This window comes from Amblyraja radiata, chromosome 2, assembly GCF_010909765.2.
Source record: "Amblyraja radiata isolate CabotCenter1 chromosome 2, sAmbRad1.1.pri, whole genome shotgun sequence".
NCBI lineage: Eukaryota > Metazoa > Chordata > Chondrichthyes > Rajiformes > Rajidae > Amblyraja > Amblyraja radiata.
This window is the reverse complement of record NC_045957.1, coordinates 105,657,655-105,675,113: the sequence shown is the minus strand read 5'-3', so window position 1 is coordinate 105,675,113 and position 17,459 is coordinate 105,657,655. Positions and strand designations below refer to the sequence as shown.

General features: G+C 42.8%; 1 long non-coding RNA gene across 1 annotated transcript; it reads right to left on the bottom strand.

The window, feature by feature from the left end:
* Positions 1-3,102: 3,102 nt before the first annotated feature.
* Positions 3,103-17,112, bottom strand: LOC116966496. Its single transcript, XR_004410039.1, has 3 exons — positions 17,015-17,112; positions 15,843-15,844; positions 3,103-3,113 (listed from the first exon to the last, which is right to left on the bottom strand). It is a non-coding gene; the product is annotated as an uncharacterized LOC116966496 (long non-coding RNA).
* Positions 17,113-17,459: the final 347 nt, after the last annotated feature.

Below are 17,459 nucleotides of genomic sequence, written 5' to 3'. Positions count from 1 at the left end.
TGTCTAAGAAACTGACGCACTAGAATGTGCTACAATGCTGAGAGATGCCATTAAGCTGGACAGGGTGTAGAAGTGATTCACCCGGTTGTTTCCTGGGCTTGCGGGCATGAGTGCTAGGGAGAGGTTGGATGGGCTGGGACATTTTTCCTTGGAGCGTAGGATGCTGAGGAATGGCCTTACTGAAGGTGGGGGTCACGGATAAAGTAATCGTGCACAATGCCTTTGCCAGTGTTGAAGATTCAAAAACTAGAGGGCCTGGGCTTAAGATGAGAGGGGTGAGATTTAAGTGGGATATCAGGGGCAAATTTTTCACACGGGTGGTCCGTATCCAGAAAGAGCTGCCAGAGGAAACTATAGAAGTGGATATAATTATGTCTTTAAAAGATATTTGGACGGATATATGGATAGAAAGGGTTTAATGGGATTTGGGCCAAATGCAGGCAAATGGGTCTAGCCCAGTATACTGACTTGGTCAGCATGCTTACAGCCAAATTATGGTCAGCATGCCCACTGTGGGCAGAAGGGCCTGGCATAGATTTGGCCTTATCCATGCAGATTAAATTGTCATATTGGGCCAATTGGCCCCCAAAAAAAGAGCTTATTGCACTGTTCTGTGTTTTACGTTGTATGATCTTGCCTGCTTAGGTAACGCTCGTCTGCATCATTGATATTTTTCTCCTGTAATTACCCTGAGTTAATAATGTGCTCCCCCTGCGGTCTGAAGTAATGTTATAATGAGCCATGATTGTAATGACAGCTCTCCCATGTAATTTCCACAATATTGTACTTTTGGCTCATTTCCCTGTATGACCTCCTCTTCAGATAAATAAGAACAGACCAAGCGCAGCAAACAATCTCTGTATTTTGGTTGGGATTGTTTTCACTCACTAGTGCACCAATTATCTGGCTCAATGTTATTATAACAAGCCCATACTTTTTCCGTTATAATGGTATGTTTCCCTACAGCATACTGGCTAAAAAATTAGAAATTCTTGTGGGGAATCGTGAGCTGCAAGAACATGAGCTTGTTGCACAGCAACTATCTGATTGAATGGTGCAAGAGGTTCAATGGACTGAATCACCTTCAAGACCATCTGCAGTGAAACACTGATAATCCACTATCCGATGGTTCAGAAATTGGCGGTATGGTGGTGCAGCGGTAGAATTGGTGCCTTACAGCACTTGCAGTGCCAGAGAGGCTGGTTCGATCCCAACTACGGGTGCTGTACGTTACCATGACCCATGACCTCGTGGGTTTTCTCCGAGATCTTCGGTTTCCTCCCACACTCCAAAGACGTACTGGTTTGTGGGTTAATTGGCTTGGGTTTGTATGCTTGGTATAAGTGTAAATTGTCCCTAAGCTTGCGTAGGCTTGTGTTAATGTGTGGGGATCGCTGGTCGGCGTGGACCTGGTGGGCCGAAGGGCCTGTTTCCGCGCTGTATCTCTAAACTGAAACTAAACTAAATCCTGATGGTTTGTTATTTAGCTCACTGAGCGCTGATTCCCACACCCCCGTTGACATATCGTGACTCCAGTTCCCATACTCCCTTAAATACCCTGGGACTCTGGTTCCAGCATACTCTTTAACCTCAGGGCCCTACTTCCCCGTAATCTTTTTAACACACCTGGAACCTAGTTCCCCAGTCTCTATGAAGCAGCAGAGCCCTGATTCTTTGATGATAGACACAAAATACTGGAGTAACTCAGCAGGTCAGGCAGCATCTCTGGAGAAAAGGTGACGTTTCGAGTCGAGACCCTTCTTCAGACTGAGAGTCAGGGGAGATGGAAACTGATTTCTTACTCCTTTTAGCATAGGGGACCCCTGATTTCCTCGCTTCCTTTAAACTCCACTAGGTCCCATTTCCAGGTTCACTTTGAATTCACCTGGCTTGTGGAAATGACCATACTTATTATACTACTGCATAACATTTATAAATAAGTGACTTCAATGTGGGTTGGAGTATTAATTGGAATAACATTCCAGAAAATCTGCTAATTTGGTATTTCCAAAATACCAAGCATGCTGGATTACTGGTGTTTTACTGCCCTTGTGATTTCCTGCTCAGTACATAGTAGAATCCTGGAGAGTGTTGAGGAACAGAGACATTTGGAGTAATGGTCAATGGTTCAATGGTCAATGATTTCTTTATTTTCACGTGTACCAGGTTCAGTGAAATATATTTTCTGCAAGATAATCCCTGTACATAAGCACAATACACATAAGGTATTGATTGTGGATGATCAGCCATGATCACATTGAATGACAGTGCTGGCTCGAGGAGCCGAATGGCCTACTCCTGCACCTATTTTCTATTGTCTATTGTCAATCACTCCAGTCGGTACAGAACAGCCCACCGGGTTCATATGCAACTAGGGTTGCCAATTGTCCCGTATTAGCCGGGGCATCCCATATTTTGGGCTACTACATTGGTTTGTCCCGTACGGGACTGCCCTTGTCCCATATTTGACTGCTACACCACCACCCCTCCTTCTCATGGCCGATCATCAGTTCATGAATTGGATGTGGTGCTGGGCCAAGACTCCTCAGCTGGCCTGCCGGCTGGGCTTTGTGTGCAGTCTAGCACCTGGACCAACTCATCATTCACCCAACCACGGCCGAGTCAGTCAACTAATTGCCGTCGGGAATTTGTCCCGTATTTTGACCTTTTGTCCCTTATTTGGGAGTGAGAATGTTGGCAACCCTATATGCAAGAGGCACAATTTTGGTGCCATTTTGCAGTCCCAGCTACAGGTGGCCACAAAGACTATCGCCTCCATTCCGGCCGTCCCGCGATCCGATATCCCTCTCCACGCCCAGCCCTCTTCAGCCCTTGTTCTTCTGGGGAAGGGGGGGTGGGGGGGGGGGGGGGCACCTTCCGCAGCTGACCTCGTGGGTGCAGAAGGTAAGGCCCACTGTTCCTCTCACCGGGACCTTGGTCCAACATCCGCCTCCATCTTACTCCACTCCCTCTCCGATTCCCGATCCATGGGGCTAACAGGGGCCGGGCTCGGCTACCTCCCCACTCCGAGCCAGCCTGGCCTACGGCTGGGAGGGATACAGCAGCAGTAGAGGTTTATAGTTCCCTAAAGTTCCCATCATTCTCTTCCGATGCTTTTGGAAGTGTAGACTCCATTAAAGTAAGACAGTGGACAGTTAGAATGCCTTGGAAGAACAGAAGATATTTTGTGCCCTATAAGATCCCACAAGCTGCAAAGTGATAACAACATGATCTGTTTTAATGATGTTCGCTGGTGGATTAGTATCTGCTGGCATGCTACGGACTTCCAAACACCAAGGCTCCGAACCATTCACTGAAATAGTGCCATGCAATATTTTACATTAGTCCGAAAGAGCAGAAGAGGCCTCTTCAAAATCTCGCCTGAATGATGGTCTTTATCTCTTGTACAGTACTCACTGAATACCAGGCTCGAACAAGAGTTGCGATTCTTGAAACTTGAACTCGTAGTATTTTGACTCAGAGACAAGAATGCTGCTGACAGTTATAACATCATCAAATAAGACAGCCAACTTTTTTGTATTAGCCAAATGGGAATGCCAATTATTGCAAATGATATTTTGCAATTGAATGAGTGAGACTGACAGAACTCTTCGCATTCAGAAGCAAAATACTGCAACCACTGGAAACTTGAAATAAAAACAGAAAATGCTGGAAATACTCAACGGTTGGGGACGTATGTGTGGTTAATGTTTCAGGTTGATATCCTTTCGTCGGAACAAGGAAAGCACGATTTGTGATGCAGAGATAGGTGGGAGAGCAGGAGAGAACAAAAGGGAGGGCCTGTGGAGGAGGTGGCATGAAGATGATGTTTTCCCATTCTCAGCCCCCTTCTTTACTCATTGTATACCCATGTGCATCCATGTAGAAATCCATTCAAGTTACAAATTCTGTAGACGACAGCACCGTTGTAGACCGGATATCAAATAATGACGAGTCAGAGTACAGGAAGGAGATTGACAACCTCGAGACCTGGTGTCGAGACAATAACCTTTTTCTCAATGTCAATGATCAACTTCAGGAAGCAAAGCGGTACACATATGCATATGCATTGACGGCGCCAAAGTAGAGATGGTTGAAAGCTTCAAATTGCTAGGAGTAAATATCACCAGCAAGCACACTAACGCCTCTACTACCTTAGAAGACTTAGGAAGCTTGGCATGTCCTCATCAATACCCACCAACCTCGTCAGATGTGCCGTATAAAGCATTTTATCTGGATGCACCATAGCATGATTTGGGAACAGCTCCATCAAGGACTGCAAGAAATTGCAGAAAATTGTGGACGCAGTCCAGACCATTACACAGAACCAACCTCCCTTCAGTTAACTCCAGTTATACCTCACATTCCCTCAGCCAGTTCACCAGCGTAATCAAGGAGGTGTCTCACCCTGGCCACTCCCCCTTCTCCCCTGTCCCATCAGGCAAGATGTATAGAAGTGCAAAAATACACACACACCTCAGCTGTTATCAGGCAACTGAACCATCCTACCAACAACTATGGAGCAGTCCTGAGCTACTATCTACATCATTGGAGACTCTAGGACTATTTTAAATTGGACTTTACTGCACTTTATCTTGCACTAAACTTTATTCATGTTATTCCCTTTATCTTGTATCTGTACGATATGGAAGGCTCAATTGTAAGCATGTATTGTCTTTCCGCTGACTGATCAGCATGCAACAAAAACTTTTCACTGTAAGTGTTATCAGGTGACTATTTCAACATGACAGCTACCACATAGTTTACATTCATAGGGTCATATAACACAGAAACAGGACATTCGTCCCAACTCATTCATGCCAATGAAGATGCCCATCTATACTTGCCCCATGTGTCTGCGTTTGTAGAGAATCTCTGAGAATCTGTGAACAGGTCAAGAAACAGAAATGTGTAGAGCTGCAATATGACTTGCTGACTTTTATGCCCAGTGCCCCAACGGATGAAGGCACGTATGTCTTAGGTCTTCTTTATCACCCTATCTACTTGTGCTGCCACTTTTAAGGATCCATGGAATTGCGCCCCAATTTCTCAACAATGCTCCAAAGGTTTCTGTAATTTACTGTATATTTTCCCCTTACATTTTACCTCCTGAAGTGCAACACATGACAGTTGTCTGGATTAAACTCCATCTGCCATTGTTCTGTCCACGTTTACAACTGATCTGCATCCTGCTGAATCCTTTGACAACCTTCCTCACTCTCCACAAATTTAGTTTTGCCTGCAAACTTACCAATCAGCCAGCTACAAATTTGACCAAATTGGTTATATATCACAAACAACATAGGTCCCAGCACTGATAGTTGTGGAACACCACAGATCACAAGCCTCTCTGGGCCATAGCCTGAAAGTTTGCTCTGACACAATTTTCCCATTGGAATAATTTCTAAGAATATAATCAAAGGTAGACAAAAATGCTGGAGAAACGCAGCGGATGAGGCAGCATCTATGGAGCGAAGGAAATAGGCAACGTTTCAGGTTGAAACCCTTCTTCAGATGATCTAATCAAAGCCGTTGTTATTTTTTTCTCTAGGTAATTTAATAAGCTGGTTAAAACAAAATCAGACGTTTCATACATGGCTTTGTTTCCAGATTTGTAAATTTCGCTGGAAAATCTTTACTTTAAATAATACCATTTATCCACCAAAGGTAGACAAAAAAGCATTTGCAGTTCTTACTTAAACATTTATCCACCAAATGTATTTATGCCACCATTTCAACAGAGATTGCTAGATTTCTGAATAGAGAGGGATATTAAAGGGTGTGGGGATAATGCAGGAAAATGTGCTGAAGTAGAAGATATTCCATGAATTTCCTGCACTTTTTTCTTATGTTGCTTATGTTAACAAAGTATATGCAAAATATATTAGCAAGGAATTACTTTGTAGTAAGAATTCAGAATACATCATAGAGCAGTTCGCTTTTATGAATGGTTTTCCCTGACATATTAAAATCCAAATGAAAATAGCGATTTCAGGAACAGGAAATATTCATTATAGAAGATATTGTATTTCCAAATGTCATTTTAAATTATGTCTCACATGAGCAGGAAATATTTAGGCATCTGCATTATTTGCAAATTCGGAGTTAAAGAGAAAGCATCAAGGTCAGTGCTCCTTAAAAACAACGGTTATTAATAATTACAAGTGGGATTTAGCTCAATTTTCAATGTACTTCTGATAATTGTTTGAATTTATGAAACTGACGACATTTGGACATGGAGGTTGGGTGGTCGTTGATTTAGAATAATTTGGGTGAGTTGACTGTGTTTGAGTGCTGAATTAAACTGAATAGATCATCATCGAGTAGCACAGCGATGCTGCTGCCTCAAGGCGCCAAAGACCCAGGTTTGAATCTGACCTTGGGTGCTCTCTGTGTGGAGTTTGCACGTTCTCCTTGTGTTGATTTCCTCCGGGTGCTCCAGTTTCCTCCCACATCCCAAAGGCGTGTGGGTTTGTAGATTAATTATTCCTCGAGTGTGGGGTGTGGATGTGGATGTGAAAGTGAGATAATATAGAACTAGTGAGAACAGTGGTTAACCAGTGATGGTTAATATGGACTCAATGTGCCTGTTTCCCTGCTGAATCCCTAAGCTAAACTAATTAAGAAAAAGCATTTCAATTGTTTTTCTAATTGCATTGCTCATTCCACATCTTTCCATTTTGGGTTTTAGATACTACACCTAATCTTTTACTCGTACTGAGTGAATGACTGGAAGAAATAAACTTGAGATCATTATCAAAATGATTTTGTTTTTTAATGTTTCATATTTTTATTTTATATCTGACAATATCTTGGCAAAACCCATGAGTGGAGTAAGTATCCAAAAAATAGCGACAACACATGGGGAAAAGTGGGGAAGAATTTTTTAAAGTGCATGATTATTTATGATAGCCAGCATAAGCAATATAAGTCGATCATTTCCTGCTGTGCTATAAAATGATCAGGATTTTATTATTCTGGATCACGTGGTTAAAACTTCCTGCAGGGTCATAGTGAATCACTTGAAGGCTCAGCACACATGTCCCATACAATGAATTGGCTGTGAAGTACATTGGGGCACATCAAGGATAGATAGGTAAGGTATTAAATAAATATAAGCTTTTTGAGTGCGATCTCCCATAATTATCTTATTTCCATCTTCACAGTTCCTCTGAGGTATTATCCCAACCCGAAACATCATCTATCCAATCCCGCCACAGATGCAGCCTGACACGCTGAGTAACTCCTGCACTTTGTGTTTTGTTGGAGGGATCCAGCAGGTCAGGCAGTGTCTGTGGAGGGAACTGGACAATCGACATTTCGGGTCAAGACCCTTCTCTGCACAAAAGGAGTGGAGGGGATGTCGCCAGTATATAGTGGTGAGGTGGGTGAGGCAAGAGCTGGCACACGGAAGGTGGATTGGTGGGTGACATCAGATGGGGGAGATAAGGGTAGAGAAAACACCAAAGGCTGGGATGTGATGGATGGAGGTAACCTGGAGCTACAGATGATGTAATCTGATGGGAAACAAAAGCAGAGTATGGGACAAAATAATGGAGGTGGGATGGGCAATTGGAAACAGTAAAGGGAGGGGTCGTTAATAGGGGGTGGTATGTGGATGATGAGCAGATGGAATGGGAAATAAACTAGGATGGAGTTGGCAGGTGCAGTTGCAAAGAAGCGTGTGTGTGGGGGCTTCTGGGAGGATAGAGGATAGCTGGAACAGGATACCTGAAATTAGAGAATTCAATGTTCATGCCATCGGGTTATAGGCTATTGAGGTAGATCATGTGGTACTATTCCTTTAGTTTGTGTTTGGCCAAGCCCTGGCAGTGAAGGGGTCTGAGGACAGTCAGGTCAGTGTGGGGATGAGGAAGGGAATTGACATGGGTTGCAACTGAGATCTCGAGATGGCCATAGAAACATAGAAACATAGAAATTAGGTGCAGGAGGAGGCCATTTGGCCCTTCGAGCCAGCACCGCCATTCATTGTGATCATGGCTGATCGTCCCCTATTAATAACCCGTGCCTGCCTTCTCCCCATATCCCTTGACTCCACCAACCCCTAGAGTTCTATCTAACTCTCTCTTAAATCCATCCAGTGACTTGGCCTCCACTGCCCTCTGTGGCAGGGAATTCCACAAATTCACAACTCTCTGGGTGAAAAACATTTTTCTCACCTCAGTCTTAAATAGCCTTCCCTTTATTCTAAGACTGTGGCCCCTGGTTCTGGACTCGCCCAACATTGGGAACATTTTTCCTGACATGACAGACAGAGCCCAGGTGCTCAGCTAAGCAGTTGCCTAGTCCGCACTTGGGCTCAGCGATGTAGAGGAGGCCACATCGAGAGCACTTAATGCAAAAGACGAGGTTAGCGGTGGTGCCTACAAACCTTTGCTTCACCTGAAAGGACTTTTTGGGTGCCAGGATAGTGGTGAGGGAGGTGGTATAGGGAGAGTACGTTCCAGTCACTCACCATCTTCTGTGTAAAAAATAATATTTACAAAGATGGTTGAATGACTGGAACGTACTGCTGGGGAGGGTGGTGGAGGCCTGTACGATTGTGGCATTTTAGAGACTTGGATGGGCATATGGGCTAATGTGTTTTCCCCCAACTCTTCTGAAACAGTAACAGTTTCTCAGACATGCAGTATTAATACAGGAGTGGTAAGTTTAATGAGTCTTTGGTAGGTTTTTCCAGAAAATCAGATTAAACAATAAACTTTTAATTTATTTTGGTTTCACAAATTACGAGAATCATTTCAATACGGAGATTTCAACTGTTGCATAACAGTTTCATGTTCATTCTGAAGCCAAATTATATTTCTCCCCTCTTAACTCCACTATTAAATCCCTCTTTATGTGTAGCTGTTCCCTTGACTTGACCTCATTGGTGATTCTGCAGTCTAAACTCAAATCTGTTTAATAGCGCCAACATTTTAAATTAACATTCAAACTTAATTCCAAAATCATTTGTCATGGAAGCAAAAATGTACATTGACTTGTTAAATGAAGAAATGTAACTAAACTTCATGCTTAATCATCTTAGTGTTACTAAAGAATAAAATCTGGAATGACTGAAGAACTTGTTTTTCCCATAATGTGAAATGTCTCTTGACATTAAATTGGCTGAAGTCCCATTTAGACTGTTTCTTAACACAGTCTATATACTATGCACCTTATGTGTCAGCTTTGATTGTTTTTTTCCCTAGTTCACTTTACTATGCTTATGATTTTTAGTTTTGTTTCGTTTCAAGATACAATGTGAAAAGATGCCGACCAGCAATCACCCGTACTTATCCCACACACTGGGGACAATTTACAGAAGGCAATTAACTTACAAGGCTGATGTGTGGGAGGAAACCGGAGCACCTGGAGAAAACCTGTATGTGGTCACAGAGAGAACATACAAACTCCTTACACCTGCAGTCAGGATCGAACCTGGGTCTCTGGCGCTGCAAGGCAGCAAATCTACCGCTGCACCACTGTGATGTGTGTTTGCAATGCTGGCATTTATTCTCTAAACCTAATTGCCTCTGAGGTGAGAATAGACAATAGGCAATAGATGCAGGAGGAGGCCATTTGGCCCTTCGAACCAGCACCGCCATTCACTGTGTTCATGGCTGATCATCCAAAATCAATGTTCCTGACTTCTCCCCATATCGCTTGACTCCACTATCTTTAAGAGCTCTATCTAACTCTCTCTTGAAAGCATCCAGAGAATTGACCTCCACTGCCTTCTCAGGCAGAAAAATTTCACAGATTCACAACTCTGCGGGTGAAAAGGTTTTTTCTCATCTCCGTTCTAAATGGCCTCCCCCTTATTCTTAAACTGTGGCTCCTGGTTCTGGACTCCCTCAACATCGGGAACATGTTTCCTGCCTCGAGCATGTCCAATCCCTTAATAATCTTGTATGTTTCAATAAGATATCCTCTCATCCTTCTAAATTCCAGTGCATACAAGCCCAGTCGCTCCATTCTTTCAACATATGACAGCCCCGCCATCCCGGGAATTAACCTCGTGAAACTACGCTGCACTCCCTCAATAGCAAGAATGCCCTTCCTCAAATTTGGAGACCAAAACTGCACACAATACTCTATGTGTGGTCTCCCCAGGGACCTCATTGGTCACACAGTTGTGGTCTCAACTTCAGGACCTCTTTGCTCCTATACTCAACTCCTCTTGTTATGAAGGCCAACATGCCATTAGCTTTCTTCACTGCCTGCTGTACCTGCATGCTTACTTTCAGTGACTGATGAACAAGGACACCCACATCTCGTTGTATTTCCCCTTTTCCTAACTTGACACCATTCAGATAATAATCTGCCTTCCTGTTCTTGCCACCAAAGTGGATAACCTCACGTTTATCCACATTAAACTGCATCTGTCATTGCATCTGCCCACTCACCCAACCTGTCCAAGTCACCCTGCATCCTCATAGCATCCTACTCGCATTTCACACTGCCACCCAGCTTTGTGTCATCTGCAAATGTGCTAATGTTCCTGTTAATTCCTTCATCTAAATCATTGATGTATATTGTAAATAGCTGCGGTCCCAGCATCGAGCCTTGCTAGTCATTACCTGCCATTCTGAAAGGGACCCATTAATCCCTACTCTTTGTTTCCTGTCTGCCAACCAATTTCCTATCCATGTCAGTACCCTACCCCCAATACCATGTGCCCTAATTTTGCCCACAAATCTCCTATGTGGGATCTTATCAAAGGCTTTCTGAAAGTCCAGGTACACTACATCCACTGGCTCCCCCTTGTCCATTTTCCTAGTTACATCCTCAAAAAATTCCAGAAGATTAGTCAAACATGATTTCCTCTTCGTAAATCCATGCTGACTCGGACCGATCCTGTTACTGCTATCCAAATGTCCCACTATTGTATCTTTTATAATTGACTCCAGCATCTTCCCCACCACCGATATCAGGCTAACTGGTCTATAATTCCCTGATTTCTCTCTCCCTCCTTTCTTAAAATGTGTGATAATATTAGCTACCCTCCAATCCACAGGTCCTGATCCTGAATCTATAGAACATTGGAAAATGATCACCCACGATTTCTAGAGCCATCTCCTTAAGTACCCTGAACCATCAGGCCCTGGGGATTTATCAGTCTTCAGTCCCATCAGTCTACCCAACACCATTTCCTGCCTAATGCGAATTTACTTAAAGGTACTTAATAGTAAAAATCACTGGTGTGGGATCACATGCAGGATACATTGAGTAAAGGCTTCAGAGTTCCTTCCCTGAACTAGTTGAATTGTTACCACAGTCTGGTAGTTCTATGGTTAGAATTCCAGAAATCCTTAAAAAAAAAATCAAATGCATTTAATTACCCAAATTAACTTTCTACAGCAGCCCTGGTGGGGTTTGAATTCATGTTGCTGGATCAGTACTCCAGAAAGAGAGTGAATGAGAGAAAAACCCAGGTCCTGTACTCCACTTCTCCCCGCCCCATTTCATATAATTCAATCTACATAACACAGTGCTCTATATCTTTTTGTCCTTCCAGTTAATTGTGCCCTTCCTCTCCTCCACTGGATGATTACCTGTTTACTTTCTGGCTTATTCTTATTACCTTGTAGCCCGAGGTTTTGAGTTTAATGTTTGGAGCAAGAGGGGATATTTTGGGGGGGGATGGAAGGAAGAATCTTTACACGCAGAAGGCATAAGAGGCTGTGGATCAAGTAGGATTATTATTTGTGGTTATGTGATGGTCAGCATGGACAGTATGTGTCAAAGATCAAGTGTCTGGCTGTATCACTATATGAATATGACTTCTTGAAGTCACACTCAGTCCAATGTTACCTTAATGTCGAAGGCAGTCACAAGCACCTTGATTGCCTCAGTGCCTTTGTGCTTTTTAATGGCAGGTGTTGGAGCGTGCTGTTCACAACATTTATCAATGACTTGGATAGGAATACTAAATATGATATTTCTAGGTTTGTTGACAACACAAAATTAAAGGTAGGTGGTTACTGGTTGATAAAGGATACAAATTATGTTCTTGCAAAACAATCTGGTCAGCTGACCCTGAGACTTTTGAAGCCCAAGGACTGGTATTCACACTGGCCCAACACTGAGGCGTGGCATGGAGTGTTTTCTTATAACTTTGGGAAGCGAGTTCCTCTGCCTCCAGTATTGCAGTTTGCTTCAAAACCCCACATTCATGTTCATTTTCTTGGATTACTGAGTAAATCCAGAGATCTTGTAGGAATGTGCCCCACCTCTTTGTAAGATTATCAGTGCTGAGTTATCACTAAATAACCACATAATAATTAGCTGATTGTATTTGCAGACACGCTAGATTAGCAAGAGCAATATTAGAGGAGCATAATTGTTACAGTGTGCCTTCTCCATCAGGGGTCCATCTAGTGTTCATTTACATTATGTAATTACCATGCATATCTCATTCCATCATCAAAATTGCAAGAAGAAAATAATCATTTCCCAACTAAGCCTGATTAGCAGCTTTAAAAAAATAAGCACGTTAGCATCTACGTGAAATCCATTGCATTCCTCTGTTAGTACGTGGGAAGGATGGGTTCAGCCAACAAAAGAACCATATGAAACATTTCAGATCACTTTTATTTTGCTTCATTAAGAAATCCACCAAAGTGGCAGTCTCCCCACTTTCAGCAAAAACTGAGAAATATCTTGATGTCCATCAAACCCCTTGAATCTGGGCTACTCTGTGAGAACAAGAGCTGCAGGCACAGGTACAATTAGACCACTTGAACCAACTCCTAGTACAATATTCATGGCTGTTAGAGCAATAAGTCTTAATCGAAGCAGATTTAACAAACAGTAACAAGAAAAACTTCTCATTTACCGTCATTGCATATTTAATTTCATCAAACAAACTAAAACCTCTTCACCCCATCTCAACTCCAGTCAATCTCCAACCAATGACGTCACAATTAAAAATTCTGTGACATGCTAGACCACACTCTAATTTTCAAATAATTATTTTTTTTAGTTAATGTGATCATTTTTATGTTCCAGGAGGGACTATAATTGTTGCGGCAATAATTACGTGAATTTTTTTCCATTCCAGAACTTTCCATACTGCAATTATCAAAAAGAAAATGAATGTAATTTTTCCAAATGCTTAATCCTATCCAGTGTTCAGCTAACAAGAAGCAAATGCCATACTTATCACTGCAGGGTAGCACTGCAGCAATAGTCCTCTGATTGCCAATGTTGCCAGATATATATTGCACTTCATTCAGCGCTTGGCTCTGTCTGCATTGTGAACTTGGTCTGATCAAGCACCATTTAATCTAAAATCAGCTGGAGGCCCTCTGATGAATAAGCTTCAGTCTGCAATTCTGCTTGTAAACAACATTTTGTAAATGATGCCGGGATTTAAAATGCTATTCATGGATACTTTAATGCCAAACTATTTTCAAACAAGAACAATTTAGTTCAATTTAATTTATATAGTTGCAGCACAATGTTATTCCGATATCTGATGTTGCCAGACATTGAGGTTCTGTGATATCTGCCTATACAGAAATGGTACTGTGATTAGAAACAGGAGGCCAAAATTCCAGTGGCTATTATCTAACGCTTTGTCATCCTGCCCTCAATAAGTTCATAAGTTCATACGTTATAGGAGCAGAATTAAGCCATTTGGCCCATCGGGTCTACTCCGCTATTCAATCATGGGTGATCTATCTTTCCCTCTCAACCTCATTCTCCTGCCTTCATCCCGTAACCTTTGAATCTCTGCTTAAAAAAAATACCCAATGACTTGGCTACCACAGCTGTCTGTGACAATGAATTCCACATACCTTCTTGTTCCCACTGCCACACAATTTAGCCTGTGTGTCTCTAAGTACCTCCAGCTTTATTGGAAGAGACATAGATGTTCATGTTCCCAAATTGCTGCTGTTGGGGACAGTGAAAGGTGGAATCCAGTATTTTCTGAACAATTGTTATCCTCGAGATGTGGATCATACAAGTAGCCTGGTGTCTGTAGTAAAGTAACCAGATAACAGGAGAAGGGAGGGAATATAGACTGCACTGGTCCAGGGTCTATTCAGGGCAATATCAACAATTGTCAAGAAATTTGCTTCATAGAACATGGGACAGTACAGCAAGCCCATGAACAGCCACCTCAGCCCACAACATCTGTGCCAAACATGACACCAAGATAAACTAATATCATCTACCACACATGATTCATATTGCTCCATTCCCTGCATATTAATTTCCTATCTATACCTCTCTTCATTTTAAATCATTTTATCAAGTCTCCCCACAATCTTCGTGGTTCCAGAGTAAACTATCCAAGTTTCTCCATCCTCTCCTTGAGGCTAATAACACAAAATCATGGATGTTTTTCAGGAGTTAGCCCACAAATTAATAGCTTTATGGCACTCAATCCTAGAAATGTCCTTGTTGTCAGTGGCCTCGTAGCCATGGCCTTATATCGATCCATCCTATTCATTCGGGTATGCTCGGGTGGAAAAGCTGTTCTTCTGCCTGTCACCCACTCCACATCGAGAGCCTATTTAGGGTTGAGGACCTTCCTGAGCTTTTGTGCAATTTTTTTTCTCATTTGCCCTTAAAATACTTCAGCCGATCTCATGGCAGTTTGGTGTTGAAAATTGTGGATGGCTTGATAATGATCACGTATTTTCGCTGACTAAAAGTTTTTCACTGTATCTTGGTACATGTGACAATAATAAACGAAACGAAACGAAACGAAACGAAACGAAACGAAACGAAACGAAACTAAACTAAACTAAACTAAACTAAACTAAACTAAACTAAACTAAACTAAACTAAACTGCAAGCTGTCACCGGCTGTTGGAGGACGAATGCAATCAATCTCTTCTCTACCTGGGGGCCACATGGCACATTTTGGAGCCTGGTGGGACTGCAAACAGAGCTGCTGTTTCTCAAACTGCTTTCCAAAACAATGCTGACTTGCCCTCTCAAAAGAGCAGTGATCTCATTGTACCCCCGTGACTTAGGAAGGGGTCCACATCAATTAGCATGACGTGAAGAATGGTAGGAATTATAGGGGTTGTGCATTATAGTGGTTACGCATTTAAATATAGGGGTTGTGTTTAAAGTTCATTCAGACTTGATTGCATCCTTTATTTTTTATTATCTTTTAGTTTAGTTTAGTGTAGAGATACAGCATGGAAACAGGCCCACCGGATACAGATAATTTTTACATTTTACCAAGCCAATATTTACAAACCTGTACGTCTTTGGAGTGTGGGAGGAAACCGAAGATCTCGGAGAAAACCCACGTGGCCATGGGGAGAACAATAGACAATAGACAATAGGTGCAGGAGTAAGCCATTCAGCGTTTCGAGCCAGCACCGTCATTCACTGTGATCATGGCTGATCATCCACGATCAGTATACCCCGTTCCTGCCTTCTCTCCATACCCCTTGACTCGCTGTTTTTTAAGAACTCTATCTAACTCTCTCTTGACAGCATCCAGTGAATCGGCCTCCACTGCCTTCTGAGGCGGAATTCCACAGATTCACAACTCTCTGGGTGAAAAGGTTTTTTCTTCATCTCCGTTCTAAATAGCCTACCCCTTATACTTAAACTTTGTCCCCTGGTTCTCGACTCCCCCAACATCGGAAACGTTTCCTACCTCTAGCGTGTCCAAACCCCTAACCCCTTTCAACATATGACAATCCCGCAATCCCGGGAATTAACCTTGTGAACCTACGCTGCACTCCCTCAATAGCAAGAATGTCCTTCCTCAAATTTGGAGGCCAAAACTGCACACAATACTCCAGGTGTGGTCTCTCAAGGGTCCTGTACAACTGCAGAAAGACCTCTTTGCTCCTATACTCAACTCCTCTTTTTATGAAGGCCAACATGCCATTAGCTTTCTTCACTGCCTGCTGTACCTGCATGCTTACTTTCAGTGACTGATGAACAAAGACACCCAGATCTCGTTGTACTTTTCCTAACTTGACACCATTGAGATAATAATCTGCCTTCCTGTTCTTGCCACCGAAGTGGATAACCTCATAACGTACAAACTCCATACAGACAGCACCCGTGGTTGGGATCGGACCCTGGTCCCTGGCGCTGCAAGCGCTGTAAGGCTGCAACTATACCTCTGCGCCACCATGCCGCTCTATCTGTTTTGCTTTTCGTTTGTTTCTAGGCACTCTTGTGCTTCCATAATATTGGCCATAAATTGGCACACTCATTCCTCACTTTTATTTAGCTTACAAGACAGCCCAATTTTTGAGGCGCCTACTTTACCACTTGTCAGAATGTTTCTTTTGCAATGAAGCACCTCAGTAACTCAGTTTCATCATATGTAGAATTCTTGCATTCAATATTACTGCAACTAGATACATATTGACGTTAAAAAAAAATCAGGAGAGGCTGCTGACTCACAATCACCTGTTTCACAATATCGATCTATCTTTCTTCTTCATACATATTCTCCAACCCTTACATTACCTACCTGTGCAAAATGATTTTGTATAACTGATTTAGAAGCTGCCTCTATGTTGAACTTTGTTGATGCTAAGATCTCGAAAGCATGCTTCAATTTATTTAAAATATCTGTACCATTCTTTGCAAAACATATCTCTGTCTATCTATATATAATTTGCAATACATATCTCTGTCTATCTATCTATAATTCAAACTCTGATCTTGTGCTCTTCCAGTTTGCGTGCTTTTTCTATTTGCGCAAAAACGGTACTGGATAGCGCTACGATATTTCGCCACCTTACTCAACATTCTCCTGTGCTCAAGTGGAACACGTTTTGTTCCGATCAATGCTATATTATAAAAGTTATTAAGGTTTAAAAATCTTAAAAACCGCACATGTGCAGATTGGTCTCCATTCCTGTCAGTCAGCGCCACGCAGATTGGTCTCCTCTCCTGTCAGTCACCGTGATGGTGATGCCCCTTCCTGCGCGCTGCTCTGCGTTTTTATTGGAGCTGAGGGATGCTCTGCTGTGGCCGGCGGAGGTCTCCAACCAAACACAATTGTCGGACGGACCAGAAGCAGCACGGAGCCGGAGATGTCGACCAAACGGAAAGCGGAGAATCTGATCCCGGCGGAGGAGAGCAACCAGTTACTGATCCGCCCGTTGTGAGACCCCATCAAACCGCCCCCCAGCTCCAGCCCCTTCTCCTCTGGTCCCCCTCACTGGCTCCTGCCCCCCTCCCCTGTGATATCCCCCTCTCCCCCATGGCTCTTTCTCCTTCTTTTCTCTGAGCTCCCAGGTGATATTATGGTTTGCTATTACAAATCTCCTAGAAAATTCATACAGGTGTAAACAATATGATATAGAAACGAGGTACTACAGATGCTGGTTTACACGAAAGGACACAGAACGCTGGAGTAACTCGGCGGTTCAGGCAACATCTCTGGAGAACATGGATAGGTCGAAGGGCCTATTTCAATGCCATATAACTCTATGGGTAGGTGATTTTTAGGGTTG